We start from the raw sequence: 21,033 nt of genomic DNA on the forward strand, positions 1-21,033 counted from the left end.
TTTTTTTTCATAGCGATCGTCCATCCATCTTCACTTGATCCATATAACATCTTTGGCACGAGCAATGGTCATCACGTGTTCTTGAGTAAATGATGGTATCATGAATGTAGACATGAGAGAAGGGATAAGTGATAACATGAAGTAGGTGCTCATCATTGTTTGGAACCAAGCACCAGAATCCTTCCATCCGAACTGCATTGTGTTGTGTTTGAACACATTGAAAGGGGTGGCAAAACTTGCTTGTGAATTGTTTGATTTCTTGCTCGAGTGAACCTTGCCAGTATCCCTTGGAAAGCTTTATACGAGAAAACCAGGGTCAGTCCACTAATTCGCTCGTGAATCCACCGATTCTTGGTATTGAGTAGCGAAATAAATCCGTCTAACGATCTACAAGCTTGTAGACGTTACAGAGGCTAAAGTCCAGTCACCTTTCGGCACTATCGTTATCGACAACGAAAACGAAGATGTAGAAGGCCGCACAATATCAGCATCGAGCAAACGTTGGCCTTATGACTTCAGACCCGTTTTTATTCATAGTGCATGCGGTAAGGTTTACTCATCAACCTTTAACTACAGTGCCTCTTAAATATGGAGCATGATGAGCTCGCCATCATGCACAAGATACTTTTTTCTTATAGTCCGAAGGGTAACAGCATTAGCGATGAGATAATGCGTTAACAGTGCAATTCTTTTTACTTTGCAAGCTGTGTGCTTCAAGCTGGATTTTATGTCTGGTGATGATGTCACTGCATGTTTCCTAAATCGTTGGTTAAAATATGATAATCGGTTTTGTTGCAGTTATCGTACCACCTACAGTGCACCGACGTCTCGCTGAATAAAAATAATGATATGTACATACAGTACAGGATTTAACGCAGCAGAACATCTTGCCCTTTCTCAAGGCAAATGAGATGCATGCTTTCGCTTTAGATCCGAGCCTTTGCACAAGCGCATTCGTTAAGTTTAACTCAATGTTTCATGAATGAATGTTATGTGAAACTTGCCAGTACAACTCAATGAGCAAATGACTATATTAATAAGGTAGCTCGCAATCGAACATGAGTATTCTACTGTGAAAACAAAAACTTATTGAGTTTCACAGTTATAAATTTGTCACTTTATGCGGCTTTGTTATCTTGAACAAGCAATCACGACTTAAAACAAATACTGGCATGCCATAAGTGTGTTACTCTGCCCCCAAAAAACGTTTACTTGTGTTTGGAGATGAAACTTTCGCTACTGCCCGCCTACTAAGCCCGCCATCGGTTTGATGAATCATGAAGCTGTGTAATAAATGCTCATATATAAAGCAAGAGCATTCCACTAACATCCTGGTGACAATCTTAGCTTTGGTGCACATTAGCCGGTTTCCCAAAACAATAGCGACAGTCTGCTTTACGCCTATCCAATGCTGTTTTTCGACACGAAACCATTAACACTTTGCACTGGCTGCCTTATTAGTGGAATGTCTCAGATAGAAAAAAAAGAAATACTTATACAAAAACAATACACGAGAATAAGCGTTCTCTTTATACGAATGAAGGCACTGTCCACAGTACCTGTACTGAACGAGAAAAAACACTGTTTAGCTCACTTTTTTGTTGCGCTAGCGAACATGTGCAAACTTCAACTAAATGCAATGCTTAAGGATAATCTATGGAAACGAGGTAGAAATGAACAAGAAGGAGAAACATGGGGAGAGAGGAGGGCGCGTTAGAGGGCGCTGACAACACATGAATCAAGAAGGAAACCTAGGCAATCTGTGGCAAGAAGTTGCAACGCGAAACATCGATAAACAGTTTGTTTTTCACAAGCCACACAAACCCTTAAATGTTGGGCCAAATGAGGAAAACATAAATAGAAAGTGCGTCATTAAGAACTAATGACTCGTCTGTGAAGACGTCAAGACGAGACATTTGATAAAATGTTAAGAATGACGTAAAGGTCCTAACGACGAGAAAGGAGGTGAGGTCGACCGGGAGAACTTGTCTCAAGTCTGCAACTTCTCACCGGGGTAAAGGCAAAGGCAAGAGACCGGGAAATAGAGAGGCAAACAGGAAACGACAGTGCTTGTGTATGGTGAGCTATGTAGAAGTTGGTACGTGCACTATACACACATTACACGCTGAACTAGAGCAGACCCATATAACGTTCCGCGCAAACACATTTCGCACATTCCTATTTACAGAACATATGTTGTGAACAAGAGCATTTAAGCCCGTCTCATAAGAAAACATCAACAAGTATATTACGCAACATTGGTCAAGGTCAACCGATCTCCAGACGACCAAAATCTTTGCCTAGAATTGGTGGCAGCCCGGACGGTCTATTGTAAACTTGAGTGGTGCTTCGGTTAGCCCCATATTGGGACACAAGCGAAATATGCGGATATTGTCTCAGGAGTGAGTGTGAAACAATTTCATTTTCCGTCTTGCGAAAGTATCGATTAATGTGCACTACACCGATTGGTAATCGGTAAAGTAATATTTGTTTCATGTTCTCCCGGCAACGAACTTCAAAGCAGGAAACAATTGAGAATTTCTCAGTCGCTGGCCACTCACTCAGGTCACACAACATAATGACTGCAGTTCGGAGGTCCCAGAATGAGACGTATTCTCTGCAACATTTCTTAAAATTGGATCGAGGACGAGGCCGAGAATTTCCCATGCCAAATACGAAATATTGCCTCAACTGCATCAAATTACAACACGAATGTAATCGATTAATGCTACTATTTTCCCTACGTCATTGCGCGCCACTGATCACCGTACAGCAAATATGGCCACCGATCACGCCTGCTAAATTAACAATAGCCTAGCCAGTAGCTTCTACCCTCCCCTAAAGCTCAAAAGCCCTGCGTTTTGTATAGTTACTACATAGTGTCGGCTTAACTTCTGTGTGGTCATTGGTACTTGCGTTACAGCGCAAACTGTAATGGGCTCATTCCAAGAGCCGTTCCGGGTGGTGATATGGTGACCGCCACCGGTTCCCGGTGTCCGTTGCAACTATCGCAGAGAATGAGATAAGAAAAAAAGACCCACTTCCAGCCGGGATCGAACCCACATCCGCTGCGTGGGAGTCAGCTACTTTACCACTGACCCATGCCAGCCTTTTTTTTTCTTTATAATTAGCCTTGCCAGCGCTTGCTAGCAAGCAGCTGTAAAGTGCCCTATACATGCATCCTAGCGTGCGAGGAGGCACGCGATGTCACAATCGCGCTGCGTAGCGTCGATACGTGCACGTTTTGCATTGCACTTCCATATTATTAAACCAGATAGAACGCCATGCAGCAGATGTACATGAAGCGGTACAAGGCAGTTAAAGAAGGTTCGAGGAAGAAAAATAAGTTTAAGCAGATGTGTAAAAGAATGCTAGCAAAATATATGTACATTGTGTACCTGATTAAATCAAGCTGGCTAGCTGTCTATGTCACCACCGCGTTTCTAAGGCGATGCCAATAAATCTTCATCATCATTAGCATCGTATCGTACAACCTGCTTTGCATTGTGAGATTCGCGCCGCGTAGCGTCTATACGTGCGCCCTTTGCATTGCGGTTGCATATTATTACCCCAGGTGGCAAGCCATGCAGCAGCTGCATAGGTAGCGGTGCAAGGCAGATACAGAAATCAGAAGTCAGTCAGATACAGAAGGAAAACAAGATTAAGGAGATGTATAAATATTGGTGTAATGAAAAGCATCTGTGACATGCCTGAATACATCAAGGAGGCTAGCTGACTGTTTTTCACCGTCCCGTACCAAAAAGGGAATGCCATTAAATCATCATCACTATCGTCATCATTACCATCATATTGTGACAGTTGACATGCGCGTCACGTAGCGTCGATGCGTACAAACTATGCATCGCAGTTACACTACATTCCACAAGGTGACTCGACATGTAGCAATTGCATATAGCAATTGCATGCTGTACGTATAACTGGCCCTGGATGTCGCGCTACAGTTGACGATTTGTTACCATACCGTTTGGCAGGGGACGCCGTCATTACCATCACCCTCACTAATAGCAGAGTAGCATGCCCCGGGTCAAGAGTCATGACATGTGCACCATGTAGTCTGGATACCTGCGTTTATTCTTCGGTACACGTTGTGAGACACCCTGGCAAGGGACGCCCTGACGAAGCGATTCGTAGAGCTGCGCGCGCGGCTGCAACCAGGCAACATCGGGCTAAGCAGACCGCTGTGCAGAAAGCAGAACAAGCCGCAGCTCGCCGTCGACGGCCGGCAGACAGTTCAGATCGTTCTCGTGAAAACGACGCGAAGATGCTTCACCGCAAAGGCTTCCAGCGTGCGGTGCCACGAATGTAGCTCCTATGTGGCCGCTCCTCCAGCTTACGCCGTCACTGTGCGGCGTATGCCGGGCCGTCCTGTGGCTTGTTTTATGTGCTATGCGTTGACGCCTTCAAATATTTGCCAGTGAAAAAGAGAATACACTGTACGAATATATAGGTGGTGTTTGTTTCGTTGTGTAAATCCGTAGAGAATGGGGCCGTTAAACATTACAGCCACTAGAACCCAGCCTTCACGTCTGTAGCGGTTGTATTAAGCGGTTATACATATTGGCCGATTCATCCTATATGCACATCTCAAGCGGCGGGAAAAGCGAGTGGCATTATCCTCTCCCACAGTCACCACATGGGGAAGAGGAAAGCTGCTAGAGAAGGGGGGGACTGTGCTTCTCTAGCCCGCTACCACAGCATTTGAACGTTCACCGGCCTCAAAATTCTCGAGCGACCACACGTGCGTCTCGAAAAGCTTGCATAATTTGCATTTGCATGTAATAATTTGCATATAGTAATTTGAATTTGCATTCCGCGAGGAATGCACCCACGCAACTTCTTCGCACGAACTCTTAGCGTCGCCATCGTTGTATCCGCAGCGAAAACCCGACCCTAGCGAAAAATGCTCGAAAGGGCCAAGGAAAGCTAGCTGCTCGCTTCAAATCCACCAAAGACGATTGACGGAGTAAGCGAAACTTCTCCTAGTTTGACTGTGTTATGCACTTATTGACACCGTCAGTGAGCTCGTCTTTAGGCTGTAGCGGCTTCACTCGCTGTGTTACTCTTCACTCATACAAAATGGAGGAATTCACTGCTTTCTCCGACAATCTGAGTTTCTCATGGTCAAATTAAATATCACGCACAAACCGGAGATCTCTAACTGAGGAGAAAGCTGCGCCGAAAGATGGGTACAAAGAACGCACTGCGCAGCTCCCTTTAGCTTTTGTGAATAGCGGGCGAGTTACATGCTGTAGCATAACGAAGGTCGCGATGAAGCGCCTCCACTCGCAAAAGGCAACGTTCCTGGTCTTACATGTGCGTGTCTCACACATATGCACCTAGGTAGAGTAAACGTGAGCAACCTAAGACCTGGTAGACGCTGCCAGTCGTCTACTGAGTAACGGAATTTATATAGGATCTGGTACTCCGTAGGCAACTGTGAACAGGGCTGAACAGGGGTCGAGAACCGACTCACAAACGAATGTTCCTGCAGGCAATCATGTGTTTAACATGTCCACAGAGCTACATCGCACTTTCACAGACCGTCTGCCTCACCAGATCCTCCTAAAATCTTGCCTACGTTAACAGCAAAACAATTCCGCACAGTCTCTGACATGTACAAATCGTTTAAACGCCGAAATCACAAACCATAAAAAACGAAAAAATTCGAGGACACCTAAGCACTTCTTATATGTTGTAATGCGATATCATTAATGTCCAACCTAACTCCGCTGAGTGTTCCGTCGTGTTTTGCGCTATGAGTAACGTTTAGTTTAATGCCCGTTCAGCATGCCGTGTATTGCGAGAGAGGACGACGATGGTCGATTTTGCTACCTGCCTCTTCGCTCGTTTTGCTGCGTTCTTTCGCTCCCTTACTTCGTCTGATGTGCACGTGCGTGGGTGGCTGCGTTTCGCTGCTGCCCAGGTTGCAGCCGGCGACGATGTAGACGCTGCAAACTCCATAGCGGTACGTACTGCCCGAGCCAGCAAGCAGAAGGAACCTGCGGTGCCAACGCCGTATGCCACCGACGTCCTGCGCGACCAGAGACCGAGGAAGCAGCAGCGGCCACCAAGTCAGGCAGGCCCACGCAGCAGCTAAGCCCAAAGGGCGTGAGAGAGGGAGAGAGAGATACGCACCCCGCGCCGGCTTCTTAAAGCCCTCACTCCTCACGCAACACCAGGCGCGCTTGCGCGGAGGCAGGCTTGGCCCGCTCCGCTCCATCGAGGCGCACTCGTGACATGTCGTCGGAGCCAATGGGAATTTAGGCGCCGTTTCGCTACTACAGACTCCGGTTTTTCTCGCTCAAGGGCCATTTGATGCTTGCGCATCAATAAGCATTCCACATTGAACGATTTCCGTACTTTTAACCCATAAACAAAGTCGACCCTATTTGTGCACACATCGGCGCCTACGCATTAGCCGGAGAGCTGCCAATTATTTAACACTACCACAGTAAACGCACGTCTCTCAATGAACAACACACTTGCCTACACGCTATGTAATGAGAGTCGATCGATCTTCCTCGCGCTAGTCGTTCGATCAAGCAAGAACGTCGTAGTATATGAAGAGCATACATTTCCTGCGCACTTTTTCTGTTAAGTTTACTTGAACTCCTGTAATTTCTCAGCAAATGTTCATAACGGCACCATTTTTCTAATGCCATGTTGTCAGGCTCCGGTGTCCATGGCATTCATATGGCAAAAATTGATTCCTATATTGTTTGCATTCATGCGTTAGCTCAGAAGCCAATGAAAGCATTTTATGCATTGCATGAAATTGTTTCAGTCCACTCTGAGTGCTTTTTCTCGTGGTAGGTGCCGCATAAAACATTAGAAAAGCATTAGAACAGTCGTCAAGGTGATTAATTTCTTCTCAGCCTTTGACGCCGTCGGCAGTTTGCCGCGGGCAGACCACTTGACGCGTTGCTATACCGGTACAGAGAAATGCACTTACCGATCGATTCCAGGCATTATACGAGCCCCAGAACGGGGCCGTGGACCATTATGCCCCTTTCAACGCCTAAGCAAGAAGGCTGTAAATAAGCATTCGGCGTGAGGTCGCGTGTACAGCGGCGCAACATATATTTTGGGCCTGACTATTTCATACGCTTTTTCATTCACAAATAACAAAGCCAAATCGTAAAGTATAAAGAAAGAAAAATGCCTAAAGCATCCTAAAACGGCCTTCAGATCCGTTAGGCGGGCTCGCATTCTCTAGGACCTTGTGTTACCAGCATTAACAAGATTCCAACTGTGCGCAGACCTAGTCCGCATGTTTTCTCGATGCGTAGCCTGACCGTTACGGCTGCTTAACGATAATTGCAACGTTCACTGCCTCGACAAAAATTCGATCTTATTAATAGAAAAAAAAACTGGAACATTTCTGTTTTCGCACATGTGCCTCTCGGCGTCGGCATATTATTTCTGTGCACTAATAAAATAGCGTTGTTCCAGGAAAGATGCCGTTAGTGGTACAGACGCGATTCAATTCTCACGGTCAACATATACACGAAAGCACACCGGAAAGACACATAAAGCCAGGCATGGGAGTAAAAGCGTATTCATAACACACATGCGCCTATCATACCAGCAAACATGCGTAATAACTGGAACCACCATGTTCACCGTTTCTACGAAATACAGTCATCAGATATGGGTGCCATTGAAACACTCTTCCTACGATGTTCTAGTTAACTCCAGGCGGCCATACTCTATTCTATTCTAGGTGCAACACTTTCGAATAATTACAATTGTCCTACTACTAAAAAGAGCGCTGCGCACAATTGGCCAATATTACGATGGGTCTGAGCAGGGCCGCACAATTCTGTTTTCAATCACTAACTTCTGACGGCCAACCACGTGTTTGTTGTTTTTTTACTACGTACCCTGAAACAAACTGCATGCAACATTTCTGAATTGTCCAACAACTATAAACCCACTCTGAGTAGAAAAAAAATACAGTCCGTTTACCAAACACGAATCGCGGTAGACAATGAATAAGCTATTGCAAACAATGTTGAACAATCTTGAGTTTCCCATACGATTTTGGTTCATCCACAGAAATATGTAGAATAAATAAATGATTATAAAAACAAAGCAGGCTTATCTATACGAACTCAGTGGCGCCGCAATTTAAGTTATAAGACATTCTTTATTTATCTGTATGGTGGTGCGCTAATTAATTTATTTGCCGTTGCTGAGAAAACAAATTTCGCACTTACTTCATCCTTATACGAAACCTAATTTGTAGTCAGTGCTCCTGGTTGCTCTTATAATTTTGTATTGTGTCGTATTAGAAGTTTTATTATTTCAATTCATGTATACGCAGTGTAGCCATAATGCGAAGGCAGAATTTTCAAGTTTTACAGAAGTTCCTTAAAGATCGCCTGCGGCAAATGGTATAATTCATGTCCTTGATCTAGATTATTCGAAAAGGTGGACGTTACTAGAACAAGAAATTGAAACACACATTATACCAATTAACTAAACTGCTAATTAACATTCATAATTATTCACTGTGCGGCACATCACGCAATTTGCAAAGTGTAGCAGATGAGCTTGCAAGACGTACCCACTTGAAATGAACTTATAGGGTAACATCTCTTTGCCGATATTATTTTCCAAAGCGCGGGACCAAATACATGGGCATCCCAGTTACTATTGAGCTTCAGTGGATAAAAGAGTGTATGATTAAAAAATAAGTGAAAAAAACAGTGCATTTTTACGGCAAGTTCGATGGCGCATTTGTCAAAAATGGTGTCTTTCGGAAATTAATTGCAACTGCAAACGCCTTCCGGGCTCGCCGGCTACGATTCGAAAATTGCAATACGCACCCTAATGATATTATTGATTAATTTGTTAACGACGTTTTGTTAATTCATTGAATACGTGTAGCGATTTCTCGTACAAGTAATGTGCGACTAACTTACTAAACGAGCTCAAGGACTAGAATTAGGTTATCCGTAAAGGGCAATCTTGTAAAATGCCGTACAGCTCAAAACGATCACCGCGTATTGCATACACACAGTGTTTAGTTGAGCGCGACATTATAAATACTTCGTCCCTATGCTCTTTTTAATACTCCTGGCCGTTATATGTCTTTCATTTTTCTATACGATTTGAAATGAAGTCCACTAACACATGGGGTAATGCATAATTTCATGTGGTAAGATGTTGTTTTGCAAATGACATTGTGAACTGTATTGTTGGGGTAGCGATGCGTCATCGTGCATATCCGCCTTTTGCTTTAGCACCTTATTTGTTTGCTCGAAACTTACCGAACGCGAGCGGTTTGCAGAGCCTTCTTGTGAGACATACGTTTATACCTGTCCCCGCTCGAGCCACTGTACTTATTTTTATTGGAGTCTCCGCATTTCTACCGATGGCATTACACATATTTGAGGAGCTTTTTGAAGAACGAAAAGGAAGAGATTGTGTTGTTGTTGTTTTATTTCCTTTATTTCAAATTTTATTTCACAGAGCTGCTGTCGCGCAGTCAACTTTTTCGAAAGTGGACGACTGTCACTCTAGCAACCTGTCGCGAATGACTAGGTGGGTACGCTCCGGGAATCTTGACGGGGATATTCACCTTGAGGGGGCGTGTTAAACGCCCAAGCACGTAGTGGCGCCAATCGGAGACGACAAAACACCAAACTCACCCGCGTATGTGTCTTGGCACAGTGCAGGGTGATGACGTAAATAAAACTTTCGTGCGTGGGTCTGGAGTAATCTATTTTTGCTGAAATGACCTGATCCGCTTACGACAACCCACGATGCTTATTCTATTACAAGATGCTGTCATTCAAAGAGGGGTTGACGCTTCGGTTAATTTCATTTTTGTCTTTCCAAGAAGAGTGAAATTCATTTACAAACTTCCAATCACCCTTTTCTCAGAGAAGTCATGTGAGGATAACGTAAGATACAATGGGTGATTGACCCGCCGTCGTTCCTCAGTGGCTATGGTGTTGGGCTGCTGAGCACGAAGTCGCGGGATCGAATCCCGGCCACGGCGGCCGCATATCGATGGGGGCGAAATGCGAAAACCCCCGTGTACTTAGATTTAAGTACACGTTAAAGAACCCCAGGTCGTCGAAATTTCCGGAGTCCTCCACTATGGCGTGCCTCATAATCAGAAAGTGGTTTTGGTACGTAAAACCCTATAATTAAATTTAATTTTAACGATGGGTAATTTCGCGCAGCCAAAGAAGTCACGTTGAAGATACATTCAGCCTTCACTTTGCTTATCCCGGCGAAAGTTCACAGCACGGCAGTGATCTTCTGTATAGTGCTGGCGATATTTACACCAATTTAAATCTCTCACTGGACGCTATGGTCCTTGCCAGGAGTCTTCTATCTCGCAATCTGGAGGTACTTCCTTTGGAAAACTATAGAGAATTTGAACCATGGCTACTTGTATAGCAAGATATAAAAATATTTACAGTAGGCATTACTCAACGGGGTTACTCCATGATATCGACCTGCCGATGAGACTGCCAGCTTCAGAGAAAATAGCGCAGGTCTTGCAAATAAGATGTCGTTTTGCAGATACATATGCACAAATTGAAGAACACTTGACTTCCAATCACAAGACACGTGGGCCAGGAATGAATAAGAAGGAGAACTGCACCATGCAACGAGAACAAGCACAAATTAACATTACATGCTGTATTACTCCGGTATGAAAGTTATTTTTCCGCATTTGGTTCCTGCGCTGTAATTTCGTCCATGCGTACTATGATCTAAGTCGTTGTTATATACCTCAGTGGGCGATTGAAGACCTGAATGTAACCCCTTGTGTTTGCATTGCTAATAATTTCCACCTTGCCTTTCTCCTTTATTTTGGTTTCTTAACCCCTTACATAAGGTAGCAAACGAAGCACGCCTCTGGTCCACTCCCATACCTTCGCTATCTCTCCTCATTCTCCTGTACGGGAAACTCGAATCCTCTAAATCATTTAGTATTCTGGAAGTCTGTAAGTGTAGGCCAACCGAGGAACACCGTTTTATGGCTCCGGTTGAAAGGGTGCATACTTGGCTCGTCCTTGTACACTGATGTGGTTCAAATCAAGAAAATGAGCTACAAATCAGAACGCAAATACCTGCGTAACCATAAATGTGAGAAAGCACCCCTAGAAATGTGTTTAAACCATCCACTCACCAGAGAAGCGAATGTTCGAAACATGTGCCGACGTACGAGACCTTGAAGAGCAACTCGGGCGCTCCTTTTTTTTCAGCACATTGGATAAGGTCATTTTCAAATGTCATGGACAGTCCAGTCAGCACTAGGGAGTTCAATTTGTTTCGAAAATCAACAATAATTTTAGATTATCATTAAACGAAGCTTCGCTACCGAAAAGAGTGGCTGCTTTTTGTGACGCCTACGATGAATCTACGACATGATATCCTACACTACCGTAGTGCAATAAACACTCAATACTGATGGTTCTGACGCCAATAAAGCCACGATGACCTTGTCTTGTTAAAACACGAGGAGCTTTTCCAGCTCTTTCGAACTAGACAACTACGATTTCGGCGACGATAAAAACGCTTCAGGGGCGCCGTTTGCTTTCGACCCGCCGTCGCCGTGCGGGACAGCCGACGTGCCCCAAGCTCCACGCATTGTGCTGCGGCAAGACGAAGAGAAGCACCGCTTATCACAGATAATAAGTGTGCTATAGAGAACGTATATAAAAAAATTCGGCTCAGTGGACAATGAAATATTGCCGGATTTGCCCTTTAGCACGTGAGCTCACCAGCCATAGCCGAGAAACTAAGGCATTAGGTGTGAATAATGCAGAACGCCTCAGAAACTATCTTTTCATGCAGATTAGAATATGACATTACCATTAGACATACGCTACAAACGGCGACTCAGAAGGCAAATATAACAAAGAAGTACGGCAATTAGCGCACAACCGTGTTTAAAAGGCTTCGGGAAAATTCGTGGTTAATAAATTAAACAAACTTTCTTGTCATCGAATAAGATTTGTTCGAAATCTTTCGTACATATTACGCAATTAATTTTTTTCTTATTTTTAATAAAGGTATTTAAGGAGAGGTTGGTGCCTATGTGCGGCGCCGACTACTTCTCTTACACGATAGTTATCGTCGGAAAGTTGTGCAAGATGTGCTAGCAACACTGCCTGCAGCTTGAAGCTATACCCACAGAAGAAGACGCCACCTTCGTTGATACTTTGCGCTACGTGCAAAACACGTTTGGACAACAACAAATGGTCAAAGCCGATGCGAAGCGTTACTCGAACTGGCAGGAAGATGGGAACTTGGCCATCTTTACAGAATGCAGCCGTGCCAGAACCGTAGCCCACCCCTCATGACACTAAGGTAAAATATAGCCCGTAATTATTTTCTTGCACGCTGTGACGGTGCTGACGTAGCACCATCCAACTTCTGCGCTTACTCGCCAATTGCAGAACAGCACACAGACACGGGGCCAATTTTTGTGTTCCTTCGATGCAACTGCTGATCCAAATACCTTGCCAGGGGGTTATACAATGCGAGACAATACAGTGTTATGCAATACAATGTTCAAGGTTGCTCTTCCTACGGGCGCTTCAGGGTAACCTTGCGTCCGCATTGATAGTGACGTAGCACAACGACGACTATGTCGCGCTCAGTGCTAGGTATGGTTCGGTTAGTGCGGAGGTTCGCCTGTTCTGCTTCCTTTGTTGTTGCAGCATGCGTTAGTTTTACCGGTTACAGATTAGTATTCAACATTTACAGGGCGCAAAAATCGACGGCTCAGCTAGAGTTACAGACGGCAATAGCTCAGTAGCTGTGCTCCGCCAAAGATTCAGAGATGTCCACTCTTTGGTGTTTACTTAAAAAAGTGCGTTCACTGCCCTGCAGTATGATCACATGTTATGCTTCACATGGCAACGCAAAGGGAAGCTGAAGTGACCGAAATCGAAAATCGCTGTCCCGGCGGCGTTGCCATCAATTGGTCACCGCGTCGTCGCGGCCGTAGCTTCTCCAGTGTATGAGTTTTTCTTTCCTGTAAGTCAAACGCGAATTTTCCCTAGATATATATAAAAAAAATTTCTACCTAAACAAGGCGTACAAATACTAGATCTAGGAAAATTTCTTTGTGTTCGGCAGCACTAGTGGGTGGTTACGCTGCACATAAATTCTAATTGAATGTAGAAAAGAAACAAATTTTATGTCACTCAGAATACTCACGAGAAATGATTCAGCTTATCACTAGAGAGAAATTCTTTTAAAATTGAGAAAAACTTTTCCCTTTCCTATGGAAACCGTACCAATTTTGACGAACGGCAGCTAAGGGGCGTTAGAAGTGGATATGTTGCTAAATCCTGGGTTTATGTTGCTACTGCTAAGTTCAAGCTTGATTGGAGAGTGAACAGCGAGCGACATTATTGGTAAATTTGCTCAAGCTAGTTGCGCTTGCAACCTGAAAAACGTGATGACAATAAAAATCATTCCCTGGTAAATTGACTATGAGTGAAAAGCACAACGAGTGTTCAGTTTTTCAAAGGATGTCAATTTCTCTCACTCTCTACTAACATGGTCAATACCTTGCACGTGCGATTTGGGAATGAAATTAAGCCAAGATAGCACGTGTCATGTAGCTACCACGTAGCGTACATAAAGAAGGCAATGTACTTGTTACTCCGTGGATAATAAAAAGGGTCGTGTAGGGGAAAAAAAAAGAGGGCAACAGGGATGTCATGTTCTGTGCTGTAGATTTGCACGTATTTCAGTACTTCACAAGGTAAGTTAATTTTTTTAATTATATACCTATAGCCGGACCTTGTCGTCCAGCGCCCACCCATGGCTCTTGCCCAGCGGGCAGTCCAGGCCAGAGGGTTCCTGGAATAAGGGCCCTCCTACCTGGAGTGAAAAGTCACTGCTTGAATAAAGGTTTATTGGCTCATTCATTCATGTCGACCGGAGTTTTTTTTATTGTCCTTGGTTGAAAGGGGGATGGGTATTTTATTGATAGAAAATATTAGTGTTAGTCTTGTAATTGGTGCAGCTCGCTTTAACATATATATTTTTCTTAGCGTTATCCCTACATTCATACCATGTTCCGGACTAGGCCCTCAACTAATAGTAAATCAATAAGTGATCATGATAATGACAACACGATTCCCCATGCCGAAGAACATGCTTCACACCTGCGCTTTCCATAAGGAGTTATAAGAGAAAGCTACGAGAACTGGATGCCTCAAACTGGTTCCATGTTCTGAAAGTTCGCCCAGTGCAGCAGAATACAGGACTCCTCTTAGCCGTTCTTTTTTATCGCTGTTTGGGACCGTCCATTCTCTCTGGGCATACTGTTGGTGCTCTGACCGCGTAGCTTGCACATCCCGAATATGAATTAACACGGCAAGCTGGGCGAGTTGGTGATTGAACATGTTCCTATGGGTGTGCAGCGCAACCCGGACGAGGGACGAGAGTAAATACACAATACGAGCGCAGTACTGTGTACTTCCTGTCGTCCTTCGTCCGGGTTGGGCTGCCCACCCATAGGAACATGCCCGAAAATGAGCTGTCAAGCACACCATGCGCTGATAATAAAGACCCTACGCCTGGCTGCCGTAAAAGTGACTGGGCGCTCCCGATACGGGGCCCCGTGCACCCACTCACTGGACAACCAAACGCTCGAGACACGTAGCGACGCTAAAGACCTAAATTTACGAGCACTATATATAGCAACGTAATTGAGGCCTAGGTTTTGAACACTGCAGTACTTCGGCGAAGCGTTCACCCACCTCAGTGTTGTACGGAATAACCTTTTAGCCACCGCGCACATAAGTGTTAAGCAAGAACTTAGGAAAAAAAATGGTTCTGTAACAGGTACTTCAAGTACCCAGACCCGCAAACAGTGACCGCAGGTTCCTCATGAAATGTGTCCGATGCGCCCAAGACTCGCGTTTGCGGTTGAGTATTTATAGTGCTTTAAATAAACAAGACGAAAGCGAAATAACGAGACATTCCTGCAGTTTTACTCTTATCTTGTTGCCTTGATTCTGTTGGCGTTTTCCTAACAGTGTTAGAAATATTTTTAATGTGAAGTTTCTGATGAGCCCATCTTTTTGCTTGCAATACGCAGCAGCTAACTTCTTTACGCTCCCGTAATGAGCGTACCTGCTGAAGTCAAGGAAAAAAATGAGTAAGTCATGGCTTCAGCAAGAAATAATTTAACTTCGCTGCCCTACAGCTGGTATCAAATGTGTGGTTTCCTCTTTATGAGATATTTGATATGACAGAAAGGAACGCTTTCATGACCCTTGCAAAAACTGTCCCACCTGAACCGTTGACTAAATTTCCAATAAGGCACCGGGAAACGGCAATAAACTGTAAGGTTTCTGTTCGTATGAAGAGAAGACCTATTCTACCTTGTCACTAAACTGGTTTTAGTGATACCCCGTCAATTACTACGGAGCTTCACATGAGGGCATACCTCTTGTGAATTTATTGAACGACCAAGATAGAGGTTTGTTATCGTTAAAGAAAACTACAACATTCGCAGGCTTGGCGAGAAGTGTCCATAATAGCATGCTGGCTTTCTCCGACTTTTGACCTATGAGCTCGGTTTTCAGCCATTCTTAACCGTGTTCTATGCACCACCCTCTTGATTGATATATTTATTTATTGCCTCTTCTTATTTCAGTAAGATTAAAGGCCATGTGCGGAATACACAAACGTGCATTGATGTATATTTGTCTCGACATTGTTAAACGAACTTTCGACACTTCCACATCTACGCGTTGCATCTGCTCGTTAACATCTGTTTCTCGCATGAGAGCACGAAATTCCTGTTTCTGCAATACGTAGACAAACTGATTCACTCCTCTAGCGCGCACAATTATATCCACTTCCACGGCCATGACAGGCGAAGGCTAACACTCCCACTGATACAGGTATCGTACACGTGAACGCATATAGACTGGCCACCGCATAGCGCAATGCCAGAGCATGGCACGGGGGATTCAATATTGGCGGGTTCGGCTCCCACTTGTGCCAAATTTGTCTTTTCGTCCACTTCCCGCCCCTTAGACAGCGAAGCTGCATACGGCTAGCCGATTTGTCTGTCCGTCCGTCGGTCGGTCGCCTGTGCGCCAAAAACGCTTCCAGCGCAACCCCGTGCGCATGCGCGAAAGAAAAACACGGAAAGAGAGGCGCGGCATTAGCCGACGCCAACTAGGTAGCGCAAGGCCTGTTTACTCCTCTCCATGACATCCCGCTACTTGGCTCGAAATTTCCATTGACAAGGCTGGCATGATGAACGCGGGACGTCAAAATATCTGTTGCCTACTCGGGAGCATCCCCAATAAATTATATGGCAATTGGGCTAGTTAAGATGACGTTATGGATCGGTGTGAAAAAGCCTTGTGCTGTATAGGTGGTGTCAATTGGATTAGCTGCGCATCAGAAAGTTGGTTTGGCACGTGAAACCACATAATTTGATTTTTAATTTTTGGATTAGCTGCGCCAGTGGTGACGCCGTTGCCTTCCGTCGAAGCCGAGAGTGCGCGAGCAACATTTTCTCTCCGGCTGCGAAATGGGCAGGCTTCGCGTCATACGTACTCCTTAGGAGGAGGCAACTTTAGATCAGCAATGGCGCGACCATAACCAGCAACGAGTTCGTCTACGTCGTGCCATGACTTTTATTCATTTCTGCTGCTATGGCATGCAAGGGAGTTCAAACGTGACCATAAAACGTGGGTATACTACACTGTATATGGATAGGTATCGACGTCTTCCTGGGGAGAGAAGATACCAATTAAAGTTATTTTCTTGTGAAAAATGCTATGTTCAAAGTCTTCCTAAACACTACATATAGGCCGCAGTCATTTATGTAGAGTTTTGTTATGTTACGCCGACGACCTCAGGCGTCACCTACAACACCATCCACTTAATACCATATTTATTTGTAAGTTTTACCGTGCATCACAGGTGCCATGACAAATACATTGTCTTCGAAGCCTGCCATATAGTAGCATGTACATTTCTGACAGCGATTCTGGTATTATGCAGGATTAAAACACAATAACAAAAGCTGTTCGCTGAACACAGATGAAACACGTCAAATATTGGTGTGCCGCTCCCATACTTTAGCTATGCAATCCACTTTAGTCGACCTTAGAGGCCACCAGGAGACTATATAAATGAGCAGCTAGTCACCAAAAATAGATGAGGCTTTATACGATTAGTGTAAGTTTCTTTTTCAGTTACACAGCGTGGACTCTGACCTATGAGAGTTTGTTTGTTTTTTACGTATAACAGCTGATTAAGAACACTTCGCAATACTTTCAACGCAACGCTCTCTGTGCGTTTGTGGACTGCCACATCGCCGTTGGTGGTTTGACAAACTCCGAGCGCCGAGTTGCCGAGTGAAGTAGTTCTAGCCCCGGGCTGTTTGCAAAAATGACCCAACCAAGCGTAGGCAAACTCTTGCAGAACAAGTCATTTTTTAAAGGATGCATGTAGTATGGTAGGTAGTGATGTTTGCAACGCTTCTGCCTTTGGTAGTTTTGTGGTTTAGTAACCGCATCACAACTGCAACTGTGCACTTGGAGAGCGGGCTGGTTTTCGAAAGCCCGTGAAAAAAGTAGACAGCCTTTATATAGCATTCGTTGTTAGAGCTTTAGCATTCGCGATCGAGAGTTGAAATTAGAAGCCTGCGAGAGGGAAGTAAATTTCAAGATTGTTTTGCTTCTTTCAGCTTTGGTCGCAAACGTAGCCCAAGCGTTCCGACTTATAGTTTGAGTGTTTGGTTTTAGAACTACTTGTACACTATTACATCTGTATGTGCGTGTACAGTAGCGTTTTTATTGGAGTGTGCATGAACTTTTATTAAATAACGCGGGTGAATTAGGACTCGTTTAGCTAATTTTTGTTCTTATTTTCTTCCTTTGATGTCTAAGTTTTTTCTTGTTTTTTTTTCTGGTGGCTATATTGCTGGGTCTGCGAAACTTCTATGGAAGGTAAATGCGGTAGAGGGATGTTTCATTATCTCAAATGCGTACTAAGATACTAAGCTGACAAAGCCTATATCTTCCTGTTCCTCAACAGTTAACGAACAGACATCGCAAACCCGACATCGACATCGCAAACCCATTGGGCTTCGGTCACGGTAAACAGCACCTTCTAGAAACTTGCGTTTGCGGCATGTCTCGCAGGCATGCAATCAAATTTAACTGAACAACGCTCTCTCACTGAACCACTATGACGCTTGGTAGATCTTAAGACGTTGTGATAATTTGTTTCAAATTGTGTCCAGGTACAATGGTTTCTTGTTTCGAATATCAATTATAAAATGCGCTTGCTGATTCAAGGTACTTGATGTTACCGCATAAGATTGCCCGCCATTATTCAAGAACATAACTGCCTGAGAAGAAGCAGACCAATTACGTTTTCTACCGTGAAACGTTTTCGCATATTTATTTCAAACCGCTTTGAAAGGTTCTCGTCCAACAGCCTAACTTTGACTAGTTAGGGGTAACTCCATCGGGAGGAGATGCTGTTCAGCCCTGCAGCAAAGCATGCATATTTCGTAGTCTTGCGATAACAAAGTAGCTTCATTCAACGGGCCGCGCACTCCAGTGTAAGGTGAGCACCGACATTTAAACGAAGAGAGCCTCGAGGGCTTCGCCATAACTGAACATTTCTACGACGTTGCTAAGCATAACACAGCAGAGGACGTGGGTTATGTTCTTGGTTCTCACAGATCTCGTAACGCGGGCGTAAGTTCTTAGACTGACGCTCGAAGTATTCAGCTTTAAACGTGATTCTAAATCATAAGTTACAAATAAAAAATTCAAAACAGGTGTGTTCTTTGCAAACGACAACTATTTTCTTAAGCTCTATCGAGTCAGGAAGCACAATAGGGCTTGGTGATTCTAGCGCACCAGCAAATGTTCGTGATGGCTCTCAGTTCTGTTTAGGTATAAAGGTTTCCTAAGCGTACCAATACCTAACGCTAAAATATCCTAATAACCAATAATAACCAATAACCAATAATAACAATAACTACCGCTAAACTTCCCGTAAATAACCATTCGTCTGAACAGGCACGCTATTCAGCATTAAGATAAATGGTATCGCGGCGTTTGATTGCCCTCTATTCTGTGCGCGTCTTCTGAAATGCGGGAAAACAATTTTTTTTTGTTAAATTGGCAAGGTATAGAAACGGCCTTGTTCACCACATACACTGCGCAGAAACAGGTGCCACCAGGAATACCAAGGATAAACACCAGCGCTCTGGTAGAAGCGCCCGATTCATGACGACACAACCCTCAGAAAGGGCTGGAAGACAAAAAGAATCTTTACGGTCGTCTTTCTCTTCCACACAGTGATCGACTTCGTCTCTGTCACTCTTGTCGCAGTCTTGTGACAATATAAACACAATTCACAATTTATAAAACACAATGTTGAATTGAAGATACACTCTACTAAATATTGTGTTACCGGTCTTCGCATATAAATTATCGCATAAAATTTTCTAGATTCGTTAATTTCCAGAACTACTATTTACAAACGACAGAACACTGCATTGCAACATTGCTAATCATTATTCGGCAATGATTTTGATTTTGTTTCTTATTGTGTCTATCTGTGCGCGTATTTTGGGATTTTGTTAGAAGCATTTTATTTCTAATACTTGATATTTCTCCACCATACTTCGCTAAAACCTCTATCAATAAGATTATTTTACGGACAACCGCAGGAGCTCACCAAGAACACACCAAATTTCTTAAAACACAGTTTATACATAAGTAACGTGCGCAAATTCTGCCAACATAATAGGAAGCGCGGTGTCATGGTCATGGCTGCGATGACGACAGACATCTTGAGATTTCGATAGCGTTATCTTAGCATTTAACCAGCACGCACACTAGGAAACTGATAAGAAAAATGCGTCCATGATAGTAGAGCTACAAATCTAACAATTTCTTTTACGTCAACCAAGCTATTCCTGTCACGAGTTGTGTTTTAGGACGAAGTATTAGCCAGGAAGCAATGTTTCTCTTAGTCTGTCCCTTACAATGGTCTGTAAAGTGGCTGAGTTTTTTCGTTGATAAAATAAATTTCGCGTCTGAATTCAAGGCATTGGTTATCAGGTGTCGTATATTAAACACTCACGGTACAATTTTTGGCTTTTGGGGCACATATACCCCTACCACAAGCCGAGTGTATTTGAAATCAATCTCACCCGCCGTGGTTGCTCAGTGGCTATGGTGTTGGGCTGCTGAGCACGAGGTCGCGGGATCGAATCCCGGCCACGGCGGCCGCATTTCGATGGGGGCGAAATGCGAAAACACCCGTGTGCTTAGATTTAGGTGCACGTTAAAGAACCCTAGGTGGTCAAAATTTCCGGAGTCCTCCACTACGGCGTGCCTCATAATCAGAAAGTGGTTTTGGCACGTAAAACCCCAAATATTATTATTATTATTGAAATCAATCTCATTTGGAATGCAGTCCCATTCGCCTTCACTGCAATTGAACTTGGGACTCGGTGGTCAGCAACGAAACGCCATAGCCACTAATGCACATCGCCGGGCACTAGGTTGCACAGCAAATTGTAACAAAAACACGAATCTCGACACGAACGCAAGCATAATGCCAAGACGAAAGATAAATGCGGTGTCATGCTTAACGTTGGATAATCTCTACTGTTGTCTAGATGGTATAAAAGATTTTTGCCATCACCTTTTCCCCAAATGCTAATCGTTGCCTGTCTTCCATGCGTTCACTCTCTAACACTACGCGCTGCTTACCTTTCGGTCTAGAACGTCTTGCCACCAATATATGCCATTGCCAATTGTGATCAGAAAATACCAGACGCCCAACGTAGACCAGAGTGACGGCACCCAAGATAGATCAAAAACATTGCTTAAGGACAAGCTAAGCAAGAAGCGATACTATCGTAGAGCGCATATAATTAGGCACTAGCATCGCTTACGAGTCTCATTACCCTTGACCAGCAGACACCTTATAATAATAATATTTGGGGTTTTACGTGCCAAA

This window comes from Dermacentor variabilis, chromosome 11 (genome assembly GCF_050947875.1).
Source record: "Dermacentor variabilis isolate Ectoservices chromosome 11, ASM5094787v1, whole genome shotgun sequence".
Taxonomy (NCBI): domain Eukaryota; kingdom Metazoa; phylum Arthropoda; class Arachnida; order Ixodida; family Ixodidae; genus Dermacentor; species Dermacentor variabilis.